Below are 17,176 nucleotides of genomic sequence, written 5' to 3'. Positions count from 1 at the left end.
TTTAGCATGAAAAAAAAATCCCCTTTTTCCATTTTGTTGGATAAATGCTTAAGAGGTCAAATTTTGCCCTCCTCCAACTGCTTGTAAGTATAGCCGCGACATCGGAACACAAATATAGTAGGGGTTCTATCATTTGCTGTGTTAGCTTAGGGACATTTCCCAGTATAAATGCACTTAGGAAGGTCAAGGCTTGGTTAAAAAGATGGAATTGTCAGTGAAAAACTCACAAATATAGCTCTTAATATGGCTTTTCAGTGTGTTTCCCCAACAAAAATATGCAAATATGATAAAAACACACCAAATTCCCTTTTAAAAACAACATAAAACTTTAAACAGGGCTAAAGAGAACCATAATATTGATAAAAAAAATTTGTCCTTAGTAAACACATAAACTAGATTTAATGTCCTCAGTAAAAACATGTACGAGATTTAATCTTATTAGTAAATAAGTGACATTAACGAAAATGAGGGCACGTCAACGGAACGGGAGCTTCGATTAACCACCATCATCAAAGTGTCACAATGTCACCCGTTTGTTACCACCCCCTCAAAAAATAGGGGGGTGGAATGAGTTACTCAGAATCATGAAGGCACTATTTTTTCACTGAAAAAAAAATGATATTTTTCAAGGAAATCACAAAAGAATTATTATTAAAATCATTATGGGGAGGGATAGGGGAATCAGTGCCTCGTTCATCATTTAGCACTAGAAAGTCGTTCAGACGCGGATTGTCAACATAAATGTTGAGAAACTGCTTGTAAGTATAGCCGCGACATCGGAATTAGACAAACCCCGTTTATAGCAAGAGCCTGTGAAATGTGACTCCCAAAACTGTCACTCTCTTTGTAACACGCAAGCTTTTCATTCAAACCGGAAAAATACAACATGTTTGGAAAAAGCTTGTTTCTGAATGATAAAGAACTGTTTTTCAAAACAATTAAAACTTGTAAACATAGCTGTAGAGGAGAGATTTTATTTACATAATAGAAAAAAACGTGCTTTGCCGTTTCTATCGAATATACGCATCATATTCTTAAGATTTTGTATTGTTGGAGGGGAGGGGGGCTAAGTCCCCCTGAAATTTGAATGTACTAGTAAAACGTTTTTTTTTTAATTTTTTCTTTTGGGAAATAAAAGAATGAAAAGTGTACTCATATTGAAAATTGACGAATCCATTGTTTTCAAAGTTAATAATATGTAGTGTACTATAACCAATGTGTTAAAACATAATGAAAGTTCGAATGCAGTGTACAAACATTTATAGGGTTTTTTGCCTGAGTACACTATAGCTTGCCAAGTTTTTTTTAAAAACTGACTAATCAAGTTATCATATGGAGTAACGACCAGCTTTCTCCAACTGATTGACACACAAAAAAATTAGTGTCACACTAGAAAACCCGTCTGGTAGGACAAGTATTGTTCATAGAAATAGGTGACTGACCCATGGTAACCCAATGTACCGGTTAAACTACACGCATATTCATGTAGGTTTTTTTGTAGGTTTATAATTCCCTTTGGCCTTACTACTGTTAAGGAACAACATTAAAACTTAAAGCAAACAGAAATTATTCTGTATATTAGGAGGATTTCCCCCGTCTCAATCCCCTGCTCTTCACATTAAAGATCTTGCTTTCAGCTGAAAAACTTGTTTTTTTTAACTTAATTTCTGATCGTTTTTAAAAAAAATACCGGGACATCAAGCTTTCCCCCCCTCCACAAAAAATTCCTCAAAGTAATGCTCCTCCCACTTAAAGTTTCCTCGAAACACCCACCTAGAAAATACCCTCCGGAAAATTCCATCATTGCAGAAAATCTTTATAGAAAATGTCTTGCAGATGATTCCACATGAAAAATTCTCCTTAGCATCCTTTCATTTGAAAATACTGTAATTTCTGATTGTTTGTCAAATCATGTCCCAAATCCTCCTCCCCTCGTAGTTTTTTCCCCAGAAATCCCCCACCCCATCCCTAATTGAAAGTTGCTGCCACAGAAAATTCACCAATGGAGAATTTATCCTGCGGAATCCCCCCTCTAATGGGAGAATCCGCCAAACAATTCCAACCCTGCTGAAAATTACCCCTTGAACATCTCCACAAGTTAAATTTAGTCAGCAAAGACTAAGTAAGACAAATAAGAAGAATTTCGTATAGGAATTCTGGCAAATTCCCCCAGTGTAGAATTTCCCCTGGAAAGCTCAAAATTTTGATCGGACAGCTTTGGGGAAAAAGGGGCGTGGGAGGGGATTAGCTGCCCTCCAATATTTTTGGTCACCTAAAAAGGGGACTAGAAATTTCGATTTTCGATCAAATGAGCCCTATCCCGAGTTTCTAGGGTTATTGGTTCGAAATCATTGGCTTGAAACCTTTACCGTAGGGTTCTCTAATATGCTGGGTCTGATGGTATGATTTTCATTAAGATCTCTTCACGTATTTGGGGTGTTTTCCCTTTTTTTCAGAAATTGGGCAAATTTTCTCAGGTTCGTAACTTTTGGTGGGTAATTTTAATTTAATGAGCTGTACTATGCATACCGAATCAGCTTAAAAATTCGATTCTTTTGATGTGTCTATTGTTATCAAAACTGTGTTTTTTAGAGTTTTGGTTACTTTTGAGCTGCATCGCTCCATATGTACAGTTCATTACCACGAACTGCTTGAAACATCAATATGGCATTGCACTTAAAATGACATAGCCAATGCAATAGCTTTTGAAAATACCTTCTTTGGGAGTATTCTATTCGAAAATTGCCCTTCTTTTGGTATTTGCCTTGAAAATAATTTGAAAATCACATTTACCCCCCCCCCCCTCCTAGACAATGAAAATGCATTTCCCCCTCGCCCCTACTTTTTGTGAATTAACACCACTGGGGGATAGAGAATTCCACAGATACATAAAATTATTATTCTTCAGCTGCAAATAACATGTGAATATTTTGCAATGAATTAAAAAATAACTAATAACTAGTGAAAGTAGCTGAGCTTTGCTTAGTTTTGTCAGAAGTACAAATAATAGGTATATTTGTGTAATAAATGGGCTTTTAGAATTTATGTATCTTTTGTTTGAATTTAAATTGGAAACTTGGTATCAGAATGGCTTTGAAAGTAACAAAAGTCTTTTCCGAATCCCAATTTTAATCAGTTTACCCGTCACTACAGTGTAACATAAGTAGGTGAGTAATTGCTTGATTTTTCCAGACTGGTGACCAATCACATGTTAATTACAATGCAATTTTATCTTCCATTTCGAAGACAGGATCAGCAGCTTCTCAAAATTTGATTAAAAGGTAAAAGCTATTTATTTTTATAATTTATGTTGGTCCATTTTTTAATGAAAATGCAAAGGAAATAACAAAAAATTCCTGATGTTAAAGAATTTTTTGTAGCGCTTATTCTTTGTAGTCCACTATAAACTGGTGCAGGTCAATATTTCGGAAACTGTGTATTGGAATTGTTTTAGTGTAGCTTGGTCCTAGGAGGGGGTGGGGGGGGTGGTTTGGGGGTACGGTGATTGTAGGGACCTGAAGCATCCGTGCACCCTTGAGAAGAAAATGCGGGTAACTTGGAAAGTTGAATTGGAAGCTCTTATAAAATGATGGGTACTATAAGAAGAAAGGATTAAGTTCTGACGAAAAAAGGTTTTTCGTAAGAATGCTCCCTAAATCTTCAAACTTAAGAATAAGTTAAACTAAAAACAAAACTTTTTTTATTTGTGAGTAAGAAATGGCTGTGCATTAAAGGGTAGCTTCCTACTCAAAACAACACTAAGTGCAACTAAGATTTGAGAAGGGTGGAAATTGCCTCATATGGAAGTGGGACTGCTGCCTCCTTGAAACCACGACCAACCGTAATAGGATATATCTCCTATTTTGTTACAACCCAAAGGAATTAGGAACATGTAAGATCCGTATTTTAATTTATAACTCAATTCTGTTTTGAGATTTTTTGTGTTTTAATTTAGTGGTAATCTTCAGTGTTTTACTAATTGCAATATTACCCTTTTTCTAACAGAATCAAACAACGTAAATGTTGTTTCTGTAAAATATTACCTCAACTTTTTCAAGATCATGTGCAACTGGGGGGGGGGGCTAGTTGCCCTCCAATCACTTTCGACTATTAAAAAGGGCACTCGAACTCTCAATTTCCAGTCGAATGAGAAGTTTATACGACGACCCCTTCCATATGAAGTCCTCAGCTCTAAAGGAAAAAAATAATACAAGGCACACTGTGCCAACATTGTTCTTGTATGCCCTCAAGGCATAACTTAAAACCCTTGACCTGAGGGTTGTGGGGGAGTATCGTCCTCAAAAACATATTTTCTATATGGAAAGTAACTACGCTGAACTAAATGGGCACTTAAAAAAGGCACTAGCCACTCCAATTTCCAATTGAATGAGCCCTTTTCGAAGTATCTACGACAACTCCTCCGATACGAAGTGCCCGGCTGAAGAAAAAAAAACACATTGTGCCCACATCGTTCTTTACTTAGGCAGCGCTAGGGCGCTGCCTATGATAGAAAATGCATGATACGTAATTACCATTATTCAGTGAATCATTAGTTTTAAGCGACAGGGCTGCAAATGCTTGTTCAGTAGAACGACCCGGACTAAACCCAACCTGGCTTTTGGTTAAAAGATTTTTTTACCTAAATAAGACAAAATTATTTTGTGAAATAGCTTTTCCAAAATCTTTGACAAAAGAGAAATTATTGCAATATTTCGGTAATTATCAACATTAGTTTTATCACCTTTTTTATATCGTGGGATGACTCGGTCAATTTTCCATTTAGTAGGGGATACCCCAGCTATTCCATTTAGTACGGAATCTTGATTGGATGTGTTTAGAGAAATGATGGGCGTGGGGTGGGGGCTATTTGCCCTCCAATCACTTTCGACTATTAAAAAAGGCAGTAGCCCTTTGAATTTCCAATCGAATGAGCCTTTTTTGAAGTTTCTACGACAACACCTTCTATAAAAACCTTATTTGCCCCCAGGGCATAACTTAAAACCCTTGCCCTGAGGGTTATGGGGGAGTGTCCTCCTCAAAACATATTTTCTATCTGGAAATCAACTACCCTGAGCAAAATAGCTATCTCAAAATTTTTATTGAATGTGTTTGGGGGAATGATTGGCGTGGGGGGGGGCTAGTTGCCCTCCAATCACCTTCGACTATTAAAAAGGGTACTATCCCTTTGAATTTCCAATGGAATGAGAATGTTTTGAAGTTTCTACGACAACGCCTTGTATAAAAACCTTATATGGCCCCAGGCCATAACTGAAAACCCTTGCCCCGAGGGTTGTGGGGGAGTGTCCTCCTAAAAAACATATTTTCTATCTGGAAATCAACTACGCTGAACAAAATGGCTATCTCAAAATTTTGATTGTATGTGTTTGGGGGAATGATGGGTTTGGGGGGGGGGGCTAGTTGCCCTCCAATCACTTTCGACTATTAAAAACGGCACTCCAACTCTCAATTTCCAGTCGAATGAGCCCCTTTCGAAGTTTCTACGACGACCCCTTCCATATGAAGTGTCCTGCTCTATAGGAAAAAAATAATACATAGTACATTGTGCCAACATCGTTCTTATATGCCTTCAGGGCATAACTTTAAACCCGGATGGATGTGTTTGGGGGAATGATGGGTGTGGGGGGGGGCTAGTTGCCCTATAATCACTTTCGACTATTAACAAAGGGACTAGCTGCACCAATACCCAATTGAATGAGCCCGTTTTGAAGTTTCTACGACAACTCCTTCGATACGAAGTGCCCGGCTGAAGAAAAAAAAGAACAAAGCACATTGTGCCCACATCGTTCTTTACTTAGGCAGCGCTAGCACGCTGCCTATGATAGAAAATGCATGATACATAATTATCATTATTCAGTGAATCATTAGTTTTAAGCGAAAGGGCTGCAACTAGACCCCGGCCCCGCGCCGATGAGGGAAGACCGGCGGCGGTGGGGCCAAAAGCAGCGCGCCGCGCCACGCCGCCGATACGATATCGGCGGTGCGCTGCCCGTAAGATGTCGGCGGTGAGCCGCTGGCGCGATCAATGTTGACCGCAAACATTAATGTTTTCATCAGTCTTTCTCAAATCACAGCTTAAATTTAAAACAGATTCGATACTATTCATGAGTTCGAAAATTCACAAGTCGCTGGATGGAAGCTGGTCTTTTTCGTTATTCATCAAGAGAAGTAGAAATCTGGTAGAAACGAAATGGCTGTGGCGTTTCAGAACCCTTGCATAATAGTTGAAGTATCCATTAGCTATGTATTCTTAACATAAATAATTATCAAATTAGTAGTGTTTTTTCATCGAGCATTGTTGCATACGAAACTTCAAATACCGTATCACAAATTTCGTAAGTTATCTGGGCAAAAACTTTGAATATAATTTTGAACTTAGAAGCTTAATTTTTTTATAATGCCCTTTGCCTTTAGCTGTTTTGTCACCTTTAAAACAGTTGAAATGGGTGACTCTGATATTGATTTTTTTTTTTTTTGCTCTTTTGGATTTCTTAAAAGCCTTCCTTGCATTAAAAACTGGTTTTTAATAATAATTAAAAAAAAATACATTTAAAGTTTTTTTGGCTTCTTCATAGAATATGTCATGTATGTCATCAAATTGAAAAATACGTGATGAACACTTCACATGAGAACACTTCAATTACACTGAAACAAAAAACGCTCAATGGTTTATTCGGTATGAAGAAAAATGAAGTACCAACTATTTTCTTAGGTGGAAAAAAGCTCATACGTTTTAAATGTGATTGAATGAAATAATATGCAGAATGAAGTAGCTCCAAGAAGATGTTAAGATTTTCTTCCTGGTTCGTCACTTTTAATCCAAGCAAAATGTTAGGACACTTAGTATCAGTTATTGAGTTTAAGCTTTGATTTCCAAATGCTCACAAAAATTACCAAATTTAAGAAAGTCGCAATAATAAATCGCTTGTAGTTAAAATACTCAAAGACTCCTCTTTGATCCCCACCCAGGCTCAAAGCTTCTGCTATGGTCATATCAATGGAAATCTCTAAAGAGTTTCTTTTTAAAATAGCTTTCAAGCGTAGTTAAGGGTATTTAGCCTTTTTTTGCTTTTCTTCAAAGCTTTGAAAAAAGTGTTCTAATGTTCCAAATGTTTCAGTTGCTGCAATTGCGCACTATCTGAGCAATACTTTGAGGGGTGATTAATTCTTTTAAACCCCTTTTAATACGTAAGGACGTTGTGTGGTCTAGTTTCCTTTGGTTACAAGACTCTACAAGACTCCTCCTTGAGCTATTCAAGTTATAAAGTTTCATTATGACCAGGTCTGTTAATGTAACTTGGGCACTGGACCAAGGGCGCCATTGTCACTCGACTGTAACAATAGGTCGATAGTCCAACAATAGGGCATGTCGCTTTCGTCACACCAATTCGTTTTAGTGTGAATCTGCCTGGTACTTATGAATGAATGTTTTCAAAGTAAACGTGTTTTATCAATAAGAAAAAAAACGGGTTGGACGCATGTGTCCCTTTCCTTTTCGACGATAAAACTATTCAAGTGCTGTTTCAAGTATAACTCACACAAATCTTGTAAATTTCTGTCAACTTTTCAGCTTTTGGGCATTCCTGCTTTCAATAAAAAAAAATCAAGGTACTATTACTTAAATATAATAATTCCTTATCCCCCCCCCCCCTCTGGATACCATCTTGATAGGATACCGACTCTGCTTTAAATAACAAAAAATAATTAACTTATTGGCATCCCTGCTTTCAAAAAAAAATCGACGTATTATCATTTAAATATGATAGCTCCCTACCCCCCCCCCCCTCTGGATACCACCTTGATAGGATGCCGTCTCAGCTTTGCATAAAAAAAATTACTTAATAATTAACTAGATCACTATATTGTTCTAACAAACACGCAAAATAACGTTAAACAGCTTAGTGTTCCTTGAAAAAAAAATTGAGGGTATGTGAAAATTAGTGAAGAAGTAGTGAATAATTATGGTATGCAAAGTAATCTTTGGTACGGAAAGTCACTGGTGATAAATCGTTAGGGGTGGCACCATGATTGTGTGATTTTTGGGGATTTGGGGAGCCAAATTTTTTTTCGGGGTGACGCATAGATTTTCGGGGAATACCCGAAAATTCGGGGATAGTGCAAGTCGTACTTGATATCTAATCAGGAAAATAGAAATAATAAACCACACGAGAAGGAAAAGCCCCGACTTTGCGGTTAAGGCAATAAAAAAGTTCCACAAAATTAATTCAAAGTCGACCAAACACCAGCGCCTCTATTGGTAGCGGTACGTCAACGGTGTACTGGTGGTGTTGCAATACTTTGGCGGTGGTCGACCGGGCCTTTCGTCGGCAGCATTCGGTCGATCCGCCGGCGCGGCGCCGGGGTCTAGCTGCAACTGCTCGTTCAGTAGAACGACCCGGTCTAAACCCAAACTGGCTTTTGGTTAAAAGATTTTTTTACCTAAATAAGACAAAATTCTGTTGTCAAATAACTTTTCCAAAATCATTGACAAAGGAGAAAGTATTGCAATAGGTCGGTAATTATCCACATTAGTTTTATCACCTTTTTTATACCGTGGGATAACTCGGGCAATTTTCCATTTAGTAGGGAATACCCCAGAAGATAAACACAAATTAAAAATATAAACAAGAGGTGCACGAATTACAGATGCAAGGTGTTTCAAAAGATTAGTTGAAAGTCCATCCAAGATTAATAAATTACCTCTATTTAATTTTTTTAAATTTTTTTGCAATTCATCAAGACTAACTGGGGTCAAAAACATACTTGTATCCTCTGATTGAGGATATGAATGAGCTGAAGTCGAGCCAAGACCACGAGTAACATCAGAACCAATACTAGCAAAATGAGCACTGGAAGATTCTGCAATAGCTCCTTTTCCCTTTGATTCAAGACATTTTTTTTTCTATTAATAATTCTGGGTAAAAGTTATTCCAGTTGTTTCAAATCTTTTGTTTAATTAGATCCCATATTTTTTGTTGGGTGAATCCGCATTCCTAAAAGAATTTTCAAAATACCCTTTCTCACTCGTTCTAAGAGTTTTCACCGACCGATTTTTATAAATTTTTAAATCATATAATATTATCAGGTGATGGATATTTCATTCTTATCTTATATAGATGATTTTTTTCATTAACTGATCTCAGGAGTGACTCATCAATCCATGGTTTTTGTGGAAAATTTTTTTACGATGTATTTTTTCATAAGGACAATGATGGTATAATCGTTCATTTAATACTCTATAAAAAATATCCAACGATCTATTAGGATCACTCTCTTCTAAAACTTCACTCCAATCTACGTCACCAAGGGCTACTGTTAAATTATATATATTTTTAAGTCAAATATTTCTCTTTCTTGTAATGATCTCCCTAATCAAAGTCTTTTGAATCTTATAATCTGACATAATTATACAATGATCTGATGATTCATCCGTAATCACAGACGTAGCCTCACATGTATAAGGCGAGAGAATATTGTCAATAAGCGAAGTTGATGAGTGGGCTACACGTGACGGGACAAAACAAGCCGGATATAAATTACAAGAAAGAGAACATTCTAAAAACTGTAATACATAATTATCAATCCCATGATGGTCTGAAGGTAAACATCTCATTAGGTCTATATTAAACAAGGATCATGAATGAAATACGCAGACTTGAAAGGTAAACTACCTTATTTTCCAATCTACTTATGAAATTTACCTTACTAGAAGAGGGGGGACGGTATATCACTACAATTAAGAGTTTTTCATTAATTTCAAAAAACATTCAACTACACAACATTCAAAATTCGACATTAAAAAAATAACTTTCAATATTAAACTGTAAAAAATCATCTCTCATTCGTGCAGGAATATAATTTTTAATTAAAACAGCTAAGCCACCCTGTTTTTGCTGGGTTCTATTTCTATGAAAAAAATGGTAATCATTAACATCAATTTCATTTGCAGAAATTTCATCTAGGAAAGTCGCAAAAAGGCCTAAAATATCAGTGACCGAATCAAATAAAAACTTCAAAATCACACCCCGTCCACTCACCCATCCCCGACCGTTCCGAAATGCTATCCTCCTAAAACAAGAATTTTTTTTTAGTTATTTCATTAAAAAATACATATTGATTTGGTGGAATATTAAAAGAATGTGAAATATCATTAATCTCATGAGCTAAATGATCTTGAAAAACCGAATTAAATAAGACTGACTTCTTTCTCATTCCTCTAACCCTGATAACGGAATTTCATTCAAATCACCATCCATTATCATAATTTAGTGCCACGCGAAAAGATAGCCTCCCAGTCTCCCCCACCAGAAACGAAAAACATTGAAAACCACACTGAATGGGCTTTTTCTCATGGAAAACAACATAACACTGCTGTGAGCCATAATAGAATAAATAACACCTAGATATTGATAAAAAAAAGTTTTTTTTTATCTAGTCAGTATCTCAGGATTGACCCTCCCTGGAGCTTGAGCGGATTATTTGCCTCCAAACTATGGCTTCAGGCCCATTGGAAAGGGTAACTGCTACCCTTGCCAAGGATGACTGGATAAGGTCCTGTCCAGGATTTTTATTTCGACGGGGAGGAGTGCAGGGGCGTAGCCCCGGCATTTTTATTGGGGGGGGGGCAAAAGGGGTCCATATCCTGATAGTTAAGGGGCATGGGTTATATAGTATTTTTTCCCCAAATTATTTGGTGCAACTGCCCCCCTTGCCCCTCAAAAATGAAGCCCCTGGAGGAGCGATTGATGGTGATGGAGGACTAATATGCGCTCTACGAATGGCACCTTCCACACTTGTGGCGTTTTTTATTGTGGACTGAATTTGATTCCACTCTCACGTGCCCAAAGAGTAGACATCGAAAAAAAAAAAAAAAAAAAAAAAAAAAAAAAAAAAAAAAACTGCGCATGGAGGGAACACCACTGCGGAAAAGAGTGAGAATGTCTATTTAGTTTAGTGGGTAATCTTGTATTTGGTGAGGAATTTTTATTTAATGTCTTTTTTTATGGTAAAAACACTACTATCTGTATTTCTCTATGGTGTCTTTAAGTGCTGTTTATATTTTTCTTATTTTTCTAGTTTTAGAAACGATGAGATGCCATGGAAACTTGCTGTTGGACTTGATGGTAGCTTAATTGCAGTACAGATGGATAGCGCTGTTGAAATACGCAGTGCTGAAAATGTCTATTCGACATTTTCTTGTGAGTGTTTTTGTTTCGTCATTTCTGTCTGCTGGAATTTAGACCTCTTATGTATAAAAGTGACTTGTAAACGCCAATAGGTTTTGGCTGTCCAAACAAAAATCATTAATCTCAATTTCAATTATTGTGTACAGGCACCCATTTATTCTGATTTTTACTTTTTGAGTGTGACTGTTAGGGATAAAATACCGTCTCCTGAACTAAAAAAAGAGAAAATTAGCCAATCTTCAATTTTTCAGACCTAAGCAATGTGTTTTTTCAAGCTTTTGTCTCAGCCACGCCCACTGTACAAAAATATAAACAGTACAATCATCTCGTATCTCAACCATTATACAAAGCCAGACCGGGATCCTGCTCCTCCGCAGAAAATATAAACCAAGAGAAACATAAGCGACATTAGATTTTTTCATGGGTAGGCACGCGTGTGGCATCAGTATTCATAGCCTGGAGAACAGGAAAAGAAATAAGACGAATCGAGCGTCTAGGGAATAAAGAAGAATTTAATACATTGAAGAGATTAAAAGTAAAAAGGAAAATAATTGGCCTGGCTTTAATAATGCAAAACGTAAAGATAACACTGGTTTGAGAATGTAAAGAAAAACAAATAATGAATTTATAAGGATAATCAAGGTAAAAATAAGTCTATTTGAACAATGCCGTAACGTAATGACATTTGATTAGGAAGTTTGGCACTTCACATTGATATTTCAGTTCCATAGTTTTATCAATTTTTTTTTCTAAGGGAAATTATGTGGTTGGCTTGAATGCAGACTCGCAGCTAAATTAAATTTAGTTACTTCCTTTTTTCACGTATGTTTATTGATATTGGTTTGAGTTTAACTTTTCTCCCCGTTAAAACTACGTCATGGGCAACCTCCAAATAATCTGCGGTTTTGGTGTTTCATTTAAAACTATACCCTTACTTTCCTTCGACAGATATCTCTGTCCATCATTCTTGACTAGGCCCACTTCCCTCTTCTCTTTTGCTTAGTAGGAGGTGTGTGCGTGTGGGAGGGGGGAATTAATTCTCAAGCAAGTATACTCTCAGGCTGAAGCTACCAAATGTTCTTTCGAAGAGGTCCTTCAAACCAATGTTTCTAAACACCCTTGTCTTTATGCTATGCTTAATTAAGTGCAGCACGTATACCACAAATTTTACCACAATCTCGTCTCTCATTTCAATTTGTTTTTTCTTCATCCAGCATAAACTGAAAAAAATATGGGCAAGGTTTGACTATTATAAATAAACATACTTTTCTAGCTCTTCTGCTGTCTAGCTTCCAGTGAAATGCAACTCAGTCTACCGTGTGTAAGGAGAATCACTACCCTTCTCCCTTGAAAGTATAACATCCCTCTAATGTTCAGATTCGATTACATTATTGTTAGTCAGTTTGGCAGGCAGAGTAATAATGCAGTAAATTTTGTTCTTTTTTAGTGGAACCTGACTCAGATCCAAGTCTTCGGTTTGTTTCTTGGAGCCCAGATGGGAACTTACTTGTACATTGTAATAGCACTGGAAAATTAGAAGCATTTGACATTGCAGGCAACAGATTATATGAAATATTTTCTTCAAGAGAACAAATTAAAGAAGCCAAGATAGCGTGCCTGTTTTCAGAGCTAAGAATTGCCTCCAGTAATTGGATTACCGAAGTGATGGTCATTGGGTTCAGCGGTGATCTGCAAGGATTTTTCCTATCCCATGAAGGATTTCAGGAGACCTGTTCTTATTCATTCGCAAGATATTATCCTGGTGGGTGGTAGCTGTGAAAAGCACATAAATTTACATAGGATTAACCAGTAGGAAGGGTGGATGGGGGCTTAGTTTACTTCATTTTTTTTTTTGCTTTATGTAATCACGTGAAGATAAATTTCGATTTTTAAGAAACAAAACAAAATGACAATTACGCCTACAATGATTGTATATAAAAAAAAAAAAGAAACGTCATGTAGATATAGTCAATCTGCACCACTGAGTAGCCCTATTTAGGGTCCTTAGACCCTTGCCCATGATTAAATACTTATCATTAAAATTCTTTAAGATCGTAGTCTGACTGCCCTAAATTGATACACATCAAGTCTTATGCATATAATTCCAAAAGGTTATTGACTCCATTAATTCACTTAAAAATGAGCTATTGAAGACAACTCTCTACGATGTGCCATTGCCAAGCGATCTGTGGAAAAAGAAAAAAAACGATGCCGTAAAGACAGAATGCTGTAGTAGCTGCCACTTTTCTTGATTTTCAAGCCAATATATTTCTCTTGCTGTTCAAGCCAAGGGACAGAAAGTTTCCTATATAGGGGTTTCGAACAAGGCGGTTCTAGTAGTATACTTTTTGTTTTGATCTGTCTGAGGAGTTATGGGTTTTTATATTTCTTAACATTGGCTGTGATTGTCTTTTACTAGGTTGTTAGCTACCACTGTAACCCGGATCTAAGAAATGGTGTTTGATTTCCACCAAATTTGATTAAGAAGGATTTTTGAGGTGCTGATTATGAATCCGATGCTAATTTTGAAATATCCAAAGTCAAATTCAGAAAATATCAATAAATACTTCTTAAATCGTGGCCACACCATATCTGGCAGGAATCTGAGTCATGCTAATATTTGTTATTCTTTATGATTGGATGGTCATAATTTGGGCCGGGCCCTTTGCCTTGTGTAACTCCAAACCTATTTTCCCGACACAACTTCCTGTGAACCGACAGGCTCTACCACTTTTGGCGCACTTTCCATCAGGGATTATGTTGGGAAAGGTCCTAAATAAATTTAAATGCCAATTTTTAAGATTGCAGTATGGAAATCCTAAATCAAAACCCAAGGCCGTATCCAGGGGGGGGGGTTACCCGGTTTGACCCCCCCCCCCCGAAATTTTTGACTGAGTCGAAAAATTAGTAAAACCTAGGTAAAAACCAGTAAAATTAGTCGAAAACTGAGTCAAAAATTAGTAACCCCCCCCCCCCCCCGAATAAAAAATCCTGGATCCGCCCTTGCAAAACACATAGGTCCCGAAAATCTCAGCTGAACTTAAAGAAGCAAATATTAAAGATGTTTTATTGACCATTGATGGTGGAATATTAAAATATATTATATTTTTATGTGTGTGTGTGTTTAATTTCGTGTCCCCATGGGGTGATGGCTTCCCACGCCCCTCCTAACTCCTATCCAGCATTTCTTTGATTTTTGTGTTTCGTTGTTGTTTTTTGTGTTTGTGTTTTTTGTGTTTTGTTGCTGTTGTTACTATTATTATTTTTATGATGAGATCTTTATTATGTCCTACTGCTTATATCCCCATCTTTACGAGCTCTGCTCGCCATTGGTGGTTAATATTTTTCTTTTAGTTTTAAGTGAATGAAATAAAACAGTAAACAATTGCATATTCCCCAGATGGCGTTTGATTTCCTTTGAAACGGGTATTTGAGGTTTTTTGAGCTTTTGAATTGCAAATGTTTGGCCAACATTGCTATACGAAAATCAATCCTCAAAACAAATTATCTAGGATTTTGAAAATCTTGCGTAATTTCCAGCCACTGTGGTATTTTAGGATTTCTTAGTTTGCTGATTACACATCAGAGGCTAATATCGGAATAATAAGTTCCAGCCAAAATTACATAAAGTAAACATTCCACTAATATGGGATATGTTATTAATTATAAACTATCAAGACAAACAAAATAAATGTGGAAAGGAATCAGAGTAATAAAAAATAAGAAAGAAAAACAAACAAGTAAACAGGCAACTAAGTATTCCATCTATAACCGGAATGTAAAATTAAACATTGAAACGCTTAGTTCGTACAATAAAATTCATAAATAAATTATAAACGTCTCTGTTCTGCCGCGTAATTCTTAAATCAAGAGGGAAATCAGAATAATTGTAACTTAGATCAAATCTAGGATACATATGCATCAGAGATTTAAATAATACATGCTCTACTTGTTTCTTCATTACCATTAAAATAATTTCGAAATTTAACTTTGAAATTTTGAAAAGAAATGAATTTGAGCTACAACGACCTGTAATAACTTGGAATAAATGATAAGATGGGTGACGTTTTGAAGCAGTGTCATCACCAGGGATGAAAAATTTTTGTGGCTACTTTTTAACTTTTCTTTCGAAATACTCGAACCATATACCATATAGGTACTTCGTCCAAAATTTTCTGAAAATAAATGGTGAAATGCCAACCGTTTGTGAATGTGTTAGAAGTTTATATTTGGAAACTCGAACGATTTTCAAACGCCGGGACGCTATCATGCAATGTTGCCCAATATTCCAGAAAACTAATTTAAAATGTCTTACTATTCCTATCTCGAGAGCACGCAGATGAAGAAGGAGACACCCAGAAATTGCTATCACAGCTTTAGTTTTCACCAAACGAAAGACCAATCATATGGATAATATCTTAATGATTAATTGCTAATCATTAACAGTCATTCAGAGTGCTGTGTGACCGTCTTAAATCGAAATCTGCTTTGTGAATATTTAACAAGCTCTGTATTATTTCTACCAAAGTTGATATTTAAGGATTCTTAAGCTTGTTTGTTACAACTCTGAGGCTAATATTAGAATACAGAATACTAAACTCAAAACATATTTAATGTTTGTATTGCAAATAGTGTATGATCCTCACCGAAGTTAATATCTAAAGATTCCTGACATCTTTGATACCAAACGTTTTTACCATGTTTTTACTATTAATTAAGATTCACTAATATTTCAGATACAAGTTTTTTTGCCAGCATTACTAATATTTTTTATACAAAACTCTGTCTACTAAAAATGGACACAACCTAAATTCAAAATGCAAAGCTATTCCATGAAAAGGAAGGAGCAATTTTAAAACTCAAGAGGAGAGGAAATTAAATTTTTTACGATATGAAACCTAAAAAAAAGTATAAATTACCATTAATGAAGAAATAAAGTTCAGCTGATAAAAGAAATTATGTTTGACAATAAAATAAAACTAATATAATTACCGCACATACGTTAGTCTTACTGTCCCTCCCCAAAAGAATAGAATGTTGTTTGCGTCTAACTGAAGTAAAACAGCTTTCTATGCAGGTTTTTGTTTGTGTTTATAACATTAAAAAGTTCAAAACTGCTTAAAATTCCTAAAATTCTTTTTTCCGACAACACTGTTTTTGTAACGATTATTTTATTAATTTATTAGTCTAGTATATGATCAATCCTCCTAAAAATTTTTTGTTTTTGAACACGAATTTTTGTTCCAAATTAGATCTAGTGGTGGACTCGTTGATTCGAAAAGCAATATATGTGCCATTATTTTACATGTAGGGTAGTTGTTCCAAATTATTATTACTTGAAACGTATTTTCGCATAGAAGATGTTAGATATCGGACAGCCAACTAACAAGGTATGGGCGTCAAAAACAATTTATGGGCGTCAACTAACAAGGTATGGGCGTCAAAAACAAAAACATATTAAATGCAAAAGTAGACAAAGAAAAAGAGCTCGTTACTTTATTATGGACTGACATCGACCATACAGATGAACCAAATTTGACCCTGCATCTGAACATTTTATGTAGATTAAAGTTTTCCGTTTATCTATTCAATATGGGTAATTTTACCCCTATTCTGTTTATCTCTAGCGGTTTTTCACGACAAGTTTTATTAACTTGTAGAGATGCAATGTAAAAAAAAATTATTAGTTAAATTTAGTTAAATAGAGTAGAAATATATAATTTGGCGCAAAATTATAAAACGGATCCCGGTAAAATACAAAACGCTTCTAATTAGTCCATAAATGTTCAAAACATGTATAAAAGCAAAAAGCAATATTTTTAATGCAGAAAAAGTACCCAATGCTTATGAAATGAAAAAATTACATTTTTTTTTACGAATCACATGCTCAAAATTCACCAACTGATTTGACCTTCTATTTTGTTTGCCAAGGTTTGTTAGCAAAAAAATGTTTTCTTATGCATCAAAATATT

General features: G+C 35.8%; 1 protein-coding gene across 1 annotated transcript in view; it reads left to right on the top strand.

Moving 5' to 3' along the window:
- Positions 1-17,176, top strand: part of LOC148946813 (NBAS subunit of NRZ tethering complex-like) — a 211,149-nt gene that overhangs the window by 75,390 nt on the left and 118,583 nt on the right. Inside the window, exons 3-5 of the mRNA XM_089096616.1 lie at positions 3,193-3,281; positions 11,095-11,216; positions 12,652-12,966. The gene's annotated coding sequence lies outside the window, so the exon portion shown is untranslated. The remainder of the gene's footprint in view (positions 1-3,192; positions 3,282-11,094; positions 11,217-12,651; positions 12,967-17,176) is intronic.

Source organism: Artemia sp. Qi Xiang Cuo, chromosome 11, assembly GCF_049724085.1.
Source record: "Artemia sp. Qi Xiang Cuo chromosome 11, ASM4972408v1, whole genome shotgun sequence".
NCBI lineage: Eukaryota > Metazoa > Arthropoda > Branchiopoda > Anostraca > Artemiidae > Artemia > Artemia sp. Qi Xiang Cuo.
Note: the sequence above shows the minus strand (reverse complement) of the source record. Positions and strands in the feature narration are given on the sequence as shown.